This window comes from Medicago truncatula, chromosome 1 (genome assembly GCF_003473485.1).
Source record: "Medicago truncatula cultivar Jemalong A17 chromosome 1, MtrunA17r5.0-ANR, whole genome shotgun sequence".
NCBI classification, from domain to species: domain Eukaryota; kingdom Viridiplantae; phylum Streptophyta; class Magnoliopsida; order Fabales; family Fabaceae; genus Medicago; species Medicago truncatula.
In genome coordinates, this window is record NC_053042.1 from 27,869,451 (window position 1) to 27,879,738 (window position 10,288).

The following is a 10,288-nucleotide window of genomic DNA, read 5'->3' on the forward strand; positions in this document are numbered from 1 at the left end:
CAGAGCCTCAAGATTTCTTAAAAGTCTATTTGGGTAAAAAAAAAAAAGTAAGGCAACAAGTCATAAAAGCCTCATGAGCTTATCATGTCATATATATATTTTTTGGTGGCGAGGGTTCGAACCCCGGACATTGCATATATTATGCATTGTTGAAACCAGAGTTATGCTCACAAGGACTATCATATCATATACTTAAGTAATATATACTACATATTAAAAAAATCTAAATTTCTTAAAAAATTATTCTTAACTAACATGCATGTCCGTTATAACGCTAGTACGACGAATAATATTATTTTACACTAATGTTATTATATTATATATTATACTTTGAATAAAATTATAAATTTGTTAACATCTTCAATATTTTTATCTTATTAGTATACGTTATTTTTTCGCAAATTTAAATGTATTATTTTAAATTATAATTGAAATATGATATAATATATAGTTATACTCTCTAAAAATTCATTTTAAATATCAAATGGGAGTTTAATCTCATTTATTTATTAGTTGTCTAGTCTATTTAAATTTATATCACATTACTTATTTAAACATGATCATATGGAATATGCTTTTAAATAGGCTAGTATGTCATATTAGATTTTCAAAAGGTAAGACTCAGGCCTAGAAAATATGTCTATGACAGACACACCACCCTTAGGTCTTAAAAATTTTTGACTGATGAAGTTTAGGCCTTGCAAAGCCTAGCTTGGACTATCCCAATCTCACCCCTAAGTGCGATATAAATGGTAGAAGTACATATTGTATGCTTACCGTTTAAGTATATATTAACAATAAATATATTAATAAACTATAGGTCTAAATGAAACATGAGTACCACAGGTCACCCTAGCCATACCCCTAGAGAACCAGTCACTTATGGCATCAGTGTTATCCTCCACTAGAGTCATTCATTTCCACCAAGTTGACATCAAACTCAACCCTATGAATCGCCACCCTACGAACGGAAGAGGTATATGGCCTTCACACTTCTTAACAAGAATATCCTTCCACGACCTTTGGTTACCCGAGATGAACTTTCAGCGGCGCCACTTACCATGAAGGATCAGATTCACCACATGTAAGTTTCTAACCCCAAGATCACCCTTACTCTTAGGCTTACAAACATCCGACAACCGGACCCAACAAGACTTAGACCCACATTCGGAACTACGCCACAATAAATGCCTCTAAACCTAGACCATCTTCACCCAAACTTTGACATGCATTTTCATGAAAGAGAGGTATAAAATGTGAATAACATTGATAGTAGAGTTAATTAGTATCACTCCATCAACAAGAATAACATAGTTACTTCTTCACGACTCAATGTTGTATGTGATAAGATTTATTAAGGAGCTCAAAGATAGTTGTGCTACGGGAATTGGCTCCAATAGGTAGACCTAATATTCTCAATGGGAGATATCCAAATTGATAGTTAAGGAAGTGCTCCACCAACCCAAAAAATCAATATCCACATTTCCGTTAAAATATATTCCTTCCGTCCCTATATCTAAACACTCATTTGACTTTATTTTTATTTCATAATGTAAACCCCTTTTCAAATTGCTAGATACATTTATTATTATTTTCCTAAACATATCCCTAATTAATACTACTAACTTATCTTGAAATATGAAAAGTCAAATTTAATACATATACAAACAAATGTCAATTTGATAATATTAACACACAAAACAGACACATTAATTACATTGACAACTTTTCTTAAGAAATGTGAAAAATGCAAAGGGGACTTACATATAGGGACGGAGGGAGTATTTCCCTTAAAATATATTATTGACAAAGACGCCATAGGCTTTCTAAAAATCCACCTTAAATTTGTGTTAGGCCCTACCAAAATTTATAAGATGGTATAAGAACCTAGCTGGAGATCCTTGGAGCACTTGCTATTAGGTTTATGTTATCATCCTAATAATGTCAGGTTTTAGTGGGTGTTTTAAAGAGTCACAGATTGTATACGAGATGGATTGAACCTGTGTTTATAAGTGGGGACAATACTCACCTTAAAATTCAATTTTATGGAGTTGTGTTAGGCTCATACACAACTTCTAATATCATCTAGACTATTACTTTTCCCACCCTATGCCTTTCCATGCGCGCCCTATTTTTTTCCAATTTTACCCCTGGTCCGGATTTCATTTTCCGAATTTCATTGTTAGAATTTTGCAGATGTTTCCGGATATGAAAATTCGGAATAATGTTTTACCATAACTTTTGCAATTTTAAGCTTAACAATTCGTAAAATAAAATGCGAATAAGATAAAAGACAAAAATAAAAAGACACAAACATAAAAACAACTCATTTTATTAATATATGAACAATACATTACAATAATTTTCAAGCTTATTACATAAGATCATAAATCTATTTGTAATCTCCTAAGAGCCTAATTCTAATCTCCTAAGATCCTAACCACTGGTGTGTGATAGGACATACCAATAGTTTGCCTATTGGAGGAAAACCGGAGGACGAGGGAAGAAGAGGGCGGGAAGAAGAGAACAATGCCCCTTAGGGAGGTGGGGGGTGCTCAAACTTACGCCCAGGCAGGCCAATCTAAGAACCGCACTGACCACATGACCCTCAAATGAACTGCACTTCGTTGCAGCGCGGTTCCATCCTCATTGACCGTTCATACAAACCCTGAAAGTTTTCAACGAGGCCCTTATCTATGAAAGGCCAACGATGGAAAACCATGGTTGTAGAAGGAAGAAGAGGAGGAGAGGGTGGGAGAGGATGGTGTGAGAAATGGTGGGGTTCGGAAGGCTATTTATAGGGAGGGGCGGGTCAAAAATGGTTGGGAGGCCATAAATGCAGTCAAAAAACGTGGTAAAAAGCATTTTCTTGACTTGACCACCGACAAAAACGTGTGGTGCAGACCACCGGCCATTACTGATGCATTCAAGAATATAAAATCTGGAATGCACATGTGTTTTCCAAAATTTATTTTCCAGATTAATGCGATAATGGTGAGCGAGGGAAAAGTTGGCACTTCTTGTAGGGTTAAGGAGAATCCGGAATGTAAAATCCGGAAAGATTCAACATTGGATTCTTTTGAAAGAGAGTCATTAATGAGGGTTTGGACGGTTACAACCACTAACATGTTTTCATTGACTGTAATGACCTAGGACTTGTTTTAGGCTATAAATAGGTTTCCATCTTCAACAAATACCTTCATTCTTCACTTCACCTCTTTTCTTCCATTTTCTTAAAATGTTTTTAGTTTTTTAGGGGTGTCGGTGGTGTCATGGTCATTGTTGACCGTTCATATAAACCTTGCAATAGCATTGCAACTTGTGTGAGATTCATATAACGGTCAACAGAGACTATTGACATCAAAGAAAGACACAAAAAAACACATAACATCTGGTCCGGATATCGTTTTCCTGACATCACTAACAATCTGGTCTGGATTATATAATCTGGATCAGGGTTATTTTTATACATTTTACAGGGCGTGCGAAAAGACAATAGGGTGGAGAAAAGTAATAGTCTATCATCTATAGATGTTTCATAATGCACAGACTCTGAGAAGTGCTGAAAAAAGAGGCCCACCTATCCCCCTCTCGGATTGCCAGAATTGAATTCCTCTTCCCGCTATTTTTTACGATGATATTTTTTTGGTAAAATATCATATCAACCAAGAAGTTATTGAGTAGTTAAGTACCAAGCAGATGAACTGTCGATGATGTAAAATACTAATTTTTGTGAATAAAAAAATATAGAATGACAACCTTAATAATAGAAATAGAAAGTAACACTAACTATTTTCTCAAGGTTTTTTCTAGATTACCTTTGAAGAATGGTGGGTAATTTACCCATCAACCAATAAAAATGAGCAATTTGTTGGTGGGGTCAAGATAGTTCATGGATACCACTTAAAAATGTGCTTATGTAGCTAATGTGTATTGATTGGGGTAAATTACCCACCATTCTTCCATGGGTACCCTAGTTGTCACCTTTTCTCAAACATTAAAATCATCTCATCATCTCATAACTAACAAAAATTTACATAAGTATCTCTATTGATCTTAAAGCACTCAAAATTTCATGAAAACAATTTATAAGCGTAGACTTCTTACTAAACTTGAAACTCTAACCTTCTTTCTACTTAATCAAACTTCAAAAAACATTAATCACTAAACAACCATCAACCTATTTCATCAATACCTAAAATATTCTTAAGCATTAATATTATTTAATAGCCAATTTGAAAACTAAATAACAATAAGACTTATTATTGTATCTCTCAAAAAAGACTTATTATTGTAAGTGTGTAAGAAAACTTATAATTTTTTTTTTTCTTTCTAACATAGATATTAATGATGACTACTTTCAAAGTGTCATCCTAAATATAAATTTCTATCAAATTTTCACTAAACATATCGAAGTTGAATTGTTAGGAAGACACAATATAGTTTATTTATCTGCGACTTCCGATAGGAGAAAATTTAAGGATATTGTCCACATAGGAACCTTTGCTGGATAAATTAAGGAAGATATTGAATTATTAGGGGGAACAAATATGTAAGTAGGCGGGTGGGAGGATAGTTCTTCTTAACTCAGTATTGAGTTCAGTTCCTATTTTATATTTGTCTTTTTTGAAAATGCCAACAAAGAATTTAAAGTGAATAATAAAGATTTAATAGATTTCCTATAGGGTGGAGTATGGGGAGGTCGCAAAATTTGTTGGGTAAAATGGAAGGAAATTTTCCAACCGAAAAAGTGAGGGGGGTTTAGGTGCAAAAGACATGAAGGCGGTCAACTTGATCCTTTTAGCTAGATGGATGTGGACGGTGATTTAACAATATAACCCCTTATGGGAAAAGGTGCTCAAGAGAAGTATGGGGAGAGAATGAGAGAAGTTAATTGGCCTTGGTTTATTTCAAGGTTTTAGAAGGATTTGACGTCTTTAAAGGAGGTGATAGGATCAAATTGGTTTAATAAAGAGGTGAAAAGGAAAGTAGGGAATGGTTCTCAAACTAATTTTTGGAAGGATAATTGGGTGGGAAATACGCCTCTTCATGCCTTGTTCCTGAAATATTTTTCAATTTTTAGTCAAAAGGAGGCTAAGGAAGAGAAGTCGTGGGAGAATGGCAAAAGAAGAGGTACCCGAGGATCCTTTGGAGGAGAACACCTTTTGTGTGGGAGTGCGAGTTAATTGACAACCTTTTGGTCACTATTGGAAGTTTTAGAGGTGTGATGATGTACAATTTGTGGGATTGGAGATCGAAGGAGGGTGGAGATTTCTTGGTTAGATCCACATCTATGATGATTGAGGAGTTGTTGGTATTAAAGGGAAGTTTGAATAACTTAAATAAACAGGTGTTTGGGCTAATTTGGATGAGTTCGACTCCTTCAAAAGTAGTTGCATTCTCTTGGACTCTCCTTATAGATTGTATCCCTGTTTTACATTGTAATGTGGTGGATAAGGTGTGCAAAAGATGTTGACGTGGATGGATTCTAATTTCATTATTCCACTCATTGTGGTTGTGCACTTGGTGCGTTGGTCAGACGTGGTCAAAAAGAGAAAAATTTAAAAAGGTGTGGTGATTTGGCATGTAGAGTTTTGGGTAATTTGGTGGACGAGGAATGAGAGAATTTATAACAATCGGGTGAGGGAGAGTGATGAAATAGTGGAAGAGACCAAAGTGTTGATATAGCATTTAAGCTTAAGTAGATTGTAAATAGCATATTGTCTCTTCTATGAGTCGAGTTGGAATCCAAAAGAGTTCTTAATATGAGATAAAAAGGATTAAGAATTTGTTTTATTAAGTTTGCGGGTAAGTGTTTGGGCATGCGCTTATGTCCTTTTTAGCAGTTGTGAGTTCGATATGTATATTAAAAATTGAGAGCTTCAAAATGTTAACAACAATAGTTTTAGTAGATAAAAGCAAATAAACTATCGAGAATAAAAATGAACGAAGAGAGAATTCTCAAAAAATGTATAAAGAAATATTTGTTGTTTTATTAGATATAAATTTATTGATTTATGATGATTTGAGACTAGATATATTTGCAATTTCAATAACAAAGTCCATTGCACTATTCAGTGCAGAAAACGTAGTATCAACAATCTTTTCATTAGTTAATCTTTGCTTGCACGAGTTAAGTGCATCAAAAGCATAAATGATAGCCAAAGTACTGATCATGCAACAAAAATATCCTTCTTCACTTGCTGAAAATGATAGCATAAATTTTAGGATATTTTTTATGATTTTCTTTTAAAAAGACCAATTCACTTAATTTATTCAATTTTCAAAATGACCAAGATGCTAATAGTTTTCATTTCCTATGCACACTGATTTTTAACAGTGTGAGCACATTTTTTTTCCTTTTAAAACAACTCAAAATCTTACGCGAAAGGATTTGTGACTGCCTTTTGATGTAGGAGGGTTTCCTTAGTAATTTCATAGTATTTTTATTTTAGCTAAATTTTAGTAATTTTCTATTTTTTGTTAAGTTTGTTATTTTCGGTCCATTAGGATTTTGTTATTTTCCTATTTTAAGCTTAACAGTTGTAGCGTAAGAGACATAAATTTTATTCAATCAATAATATTTTAGAGAGTTATCTCAATTTCTGGTGGATTCCGGAACCTTCTATATTTTCACAAGTTTGTCGTTTGCAAAGTTGTTCTTTTTCTATCTAGGTTCAGCGCTTGCTACCCTACGCTTCCGAATTGCGTCAGTTGGTATTAAAGCAGGTTTCTCTTGTTCTTTTCCTAGCGTGATCAGGCATGGGAGATCAACCGGTGACGAAAGTCACGACTTTAAACGTGACCATCAAAGCTCTGTCAGATCAGATGGCTGCGTTGACAGCTAACGTTGACGACATCATCATCATCAACAACAACAGCGCCAACCACAACAACAACAACAACATAAACAATCCGAACAGAGAAGGATGACCAATTCTGGTTATTAGGGTTCTTAATAACAATCATACTATTGATATGTACCGAAAATCAGAATATACCTATGAATCTGATCTGGAATACTATGAGTGTATATATTACAACAAGTTGAAGGATGATTACTACAAGTTTAAAATCTCTAATTCGATATATCGTTGTACGTTTTGTTACAACAAAGATTACTCCTTGACCGACCTTTTGAGACATGCTTCCAGAATGGCAGGTAACTCGTGTAAGACGATTAATGATATTGCTAAACACTTTGTTTTTATAACGTATATTCTAAGGTATTTTAATGTTAAAGTCAATGAAACATTTAGCATCATCAATAATGACACAACTGAAATAAACAATCCATCTGTAGTTGAAAACAACAAAATTATTGAGAATTCGAGTTTTTCGGAGGTGGAGGACTTCTATGCAATAAATACAGCGTTGTTGCATTTGGCTGCTAAAAACCCTATTAAAATTGGAGAGCTTATGACTGGTGGATTAGGTACCGGTGGAAATCCACTTTTGGGCGAACAAGCTGCGGAGGAATCAAAAGAAGCTATTACTGATGCCCTTGAGTGGAATGATGAACCGACTGAAATAACAGGAACACCTGCTAAAATATGCAAAACATCGGCGAAACTAAAAGTGTCACCTCTTTGCGATAGTGATTATGACCCTTTAAGGTTTCATTCCTAGCTTCCCAATACATCTGTTGAGAAACTTCAGCTGGATGTCCAGCCAGTTGACCCACAACTCCCATTAAAAGTTGCCAAGAATTGGGGGATACCACAGACTCTTTTGAGAACAAACCTAGCGACTTTGTCTTCAAGGCACAAGGAACTCAACATGACTCTCCTGACTATGTGGAAGGGAATTGGACAAGGAGTATTCATAATGCATAAAGACTAGAAAGAATGAAGATTCAGTTGCACCTTGGCCCGCCACAGACGCTTAGAAGCAAAACAAATTTGTACGTTTTAAATGTGAAAGTAACTTGGCATCCGTAACTTCTTCTTTACATTTAACTCAATGGGATCCAGAAGGGTGATCTCTTGCTCATTGAAGGAGTTAACATGCAAGGGAAGCTCTTTACCAAAACGAGAACTCAAGGTCGAGTTCTTCAGAGGTGTAGGAGACTAATGTAGGAGGGTTTCCTTAGTAATTTCATAGTATTTTTATTTTAGCCAAATTTTAGTAATTTTCTATTTTTATTTGAGTTTGTTATTTTCGGCCATTAGGTTTTTGTTATTTCCTTATTTAAGTTTAATAGTTGTAGCCTAAGAGACATAACTTCTATTTCTCGTGGATTCCGGAACCCTACATATTTTAACAAGTTTGTCGCTTACAAACCTCTTCTATCTTTAATTTAAAATAAGAGTGAATAATTCATTACGAAAGCGTTTTCTAAAATAACAATCTGAATCAAATTCCACATTTTATACAAAATTTATAGGGCAATAAGTTTTCAATTCAAATCATACACTTTTTAAAACATAAAACTGTGCATAAGTATTCTTTGCTCATACTTAATATCATTTACAACACGAGTGGTGATACATGTACCACCCTATATGGCAATACACCCTTTACACCCACACAAGATTCTGACATGTGGCAACCTGGACCCCACACAAATAGAAGATAAAGTGTGGTTGTGAGATAAATTTACCAAAATATCCCTAATACATAGGGTATACAATTGAGTGTATGAATAAAAGGGTGTTCATGTAACATTTTCCTTTACAACAATGTCCAATAAAGTAGAGAAAGTACCTACATGAAGACTTTACAACCAAAACATCTAAGTTGATCTTACACCCTAAACTGAGATGACAAGGTATAAGGATCCACCATTGACATCATGTGCTACTACTTTGACTACATTAATTATGAGTGAATACTATGTCTATAAAACCATAAAGCAACTTTACCGTCCATCATTAGTAAAGAAAATGACTCTTTCATCATATTTATCCTTGTTACTCACCATCTCAATGAACTTTATTTCTCATGCCATTTCACCAACACCAACACCCACACCATCTCAAGCCATTTCACCAACGCCAAAACCAACACAATCTCCATCTCCAACCCCCAAGTTATTCGAAAGTGTATGTAACGAACTTGCTCAGAAAGAATAGAAAGAGTATCAACAACCTTGGCTAATAATGAGACGCAGTTTCTTGTAAAATAAAAAATAAAAAAAATGAGACGCAGTTTGTTATTGCAATTGTTAAGGTATTGATATAGACTTTTAGCAAGTGTACTAAAAAATATATCGAAGTAATCAAATTTATAAGTTCGTATCCAGGAACTATTTCAATTTCAAATTGGAAAAAGCGTTAAAATAAAGGATGTATTAAATTCAGTAATGCTCTAGGCAGTTGAGTTAATTTTTGTAACATATACGGATTAAAAACAATAAAAGATAGGTTTTAGAGTTCCGTGAGCATAGCTCAGTTGGTAAGACAATGCATTATCTAGTTCAACGACAGATTAACAAAGTAATTCTACCCAATCACTTGACCTAGAATTCTCCCCGCAAGTGACAACCCCTTAAACTCTTAAGTGAATTCGAAACCGTTGGAGGTTTTAACAGAACGTTAATCCCTATGTCATAACCTAATAATGATCAATCTCTAGCTTGATTACTTAGGTTAAACTTATTACCTAGATCAGAGTCAAAAGCCAGGGTTAGTGGTCATTCAATCTCTTAATTAGATCAATTTGCATATTCATAAAGCTTAGTAGTCAATGATAAACATACAAAAAACATTGAAGATAATATAATGTGAATTAAAACTAGACTTTCTTAAATATTCAGAGGAGTTCAACAAATTAGTGTTCCCATAAGATTAAATCAGATTCAACAATTTGGAAAATTAGCTACTCAATTAAACAACATGAATAAAAGAAGTTACAAAGAAGAGATGTCACGCTCCTGAAGTTTTCTGCAATCATAGATATTCTTCTATCTCTTGTGTTGTAGGCTGTAGCTTCCGTTCCCCAAACCGTGATTCAATTCTGCCGAAACGTGAATATCACTGTGAATGAATATTTTTGTGTGTTCCTTTACTTTCTCCTCAAGCTGCCTGTTACGTTTTTCTTTCTTTTTATTTGCTCCAACCAATGATTGCCACGTGGCCAATGAGCAATTCAACATGATATTAGCCATTTTATATTCACTCTTTAGCCCTTCAAAGTATGCCACACTTCTATTATCTCTTCTAGCCATTGAAAATATTAATAATTTGGACTAATATACTATTTGACTCAATAAATAAGAACATGACAATTAATTTAAAAAGACTTTTTTTTTTTTTTTGGTCTAGAAGCCTAGTGGCTAGAGCTCACA